This window comes from Chenopodium album, chromosome 10, assembly GCF_948465745.1.
Source record: "Chenopodium album chromosome 10, dcCheAlbu1.1, whole genome shotgun sequence".
Lineage (NCBI taxonomy): Eukaryota > Viridiplantae > Streptophyta > Magnoliopsida > Caryophyllales > Amaranthaceae > Chenopodium > Chenopodium album.
Window position 1 is genome coordinate 37,532,026 of NC_137843.1, and position 1,686 is coordinate 37,533,711.

A 1,686-nucleotide genomic window follows, 5' to 3' on the forward strand; every position below is an offset into this window, starting at 1 on the left:
ACCTCTTCGATTCTCAAACCTAGAATCATGATTATTTGACACATAGTTCACATGCTCATTCACATTTCCATCTTGATCATCACAAACATCCATACATGCATGAGGGCAACTAGAAACATCATGATCATACGACCCACAATCATCACAAAACAAGCATCCACTAGGCATGTTATTAGAAGAGGGAGGGAGTTGAGAATTAGAAGACATACCTCTCCCCTTAGATTAGGAGGGAAGACTTGAAACTTGGTAGGTAACACTTTCCAACTTCGCCTTGATAGCGGACATCTCCTTCCCCAAGTTTGTCATTTGTGAGGATAGATTGTTGATTGCATTTAGATGATCAACCGAGTACACCGAAGAGCTAATCTTGCTAGTTGACTCTCTTTCTCCATCTTGCCAATCTCTATAGTACCTCACTACGTCTTCAATTATGTCCACCACTTCCTCTTCCGTTTTATTCATGATGGGACCTCCGGCTCCTCCATCTAAACATGATTTTCCTTGAGGACTAAGGCCTCCATAGAATATTTGAATAATTTGGTAAGTAAGAATTCCGTGGTGAGGACATTCTCTTTGATACTCTTTGAATCTCTCCCATGCTTCATAGAGACTCTCACTAGGATTTTGCTTGAAACCTTGAATCAAAGCTCTAGCCTCCGCCGTTTTCTTTTGTGGATAAAAACGGGATAGAAACTCCTTGGTCACTTCATCCCATGTCCTTAGAGAATTCGGCTTGACTTCCTTGTCTAGCCATTCCAAGGCACGCCCTATGAGCGAAAAGGGAAAAATCTTGAGACGGATGAATTCTTGGGAAATTCCATTCACCTTGATAGTATTGTAATACTTTTCAAACTCCTTGAGATGATTTAGCGGGCTTTCATGCTTGGCCCCACTAAATTGTCGCCTCTCTATCAAAGTGATCATTGCCGGTCTTATTTCAAAGTCATTTGCCGATATTGTAGATGGAGCAATCCCACTCTCAAATCTATATGCACCGGGAATCCCCAATTTTTTCAACGCCACCCTTGGATTTTCTCCCATTCTTGCTTGTTCCTCTTGTTGTGGTTCTTCTTCAATTGAAATGCTAGGTCTCAAAGATCGTCTAGCACCCCATAACCTTGCAATAGTTTTCTCAATTTCCGAATCAAATGGCACTAGTGAACGACCAATACCCCAAGTTGGGTATTTATAGGGAAATGCAAAAGTGTGAAAAGCTCTCCCATCAATGTGGGAGAATTTGACTTTCCCATTTTATTTTAAAGATAAAATAAAATTAATAATCAAACTAGTAATCAATCAACAAGTGGCAAGCTCACAAGGAGGAGTAGGTGAGGACCATTTGGAGGAGGGGACCAAACTTGCTCTCCACTCTCTCTCTCACCTTGCGCCACATGGCAACCCCCACTTGGGCACCAAGGCACCCAAGTGGGCTTCTCATTTTGCTGCTGCCCCTAGCCTCGGCCTAGCCATCCCCGCACCACAAAATGCGGGCTGCTTGCTAGCACCTTCAGCCAGTAGGCCCTTGCACTTGCGTGCGGGCTGCTACTGCTGAGGGCTGCTGCTAGCTTGCCTCGCACCTAGTGCGGGCTGCTAGCTGTAGCATGCTAGCACGCCACGCACTAGGTGCGGGCTGCTAGCCGCAGCTTGCTAGCAAGCCCCGCACTTGGTGCGGGCTGCTAGCTCGGC

General features: G+C 45.3%; 1 non-coding gene across 1 annotated transcript; it reads left to right on the forward strand.

Moving 5' to 3' along the window:
* The first annotated feature begins 550 nt into the window (after positions 1 to 550).
* Positions 551 to 656, forward strand: LOC145565993 (small nucleolar RNA R71). The gene has a single exon (XR_014095341.1). It is a non-coding gene; the product is annotated as a small nucleolar RNA R71 (small nucleolar RNA).
* Positions 657 to 1,686: the final 1,030 nt, after the last annotated feature.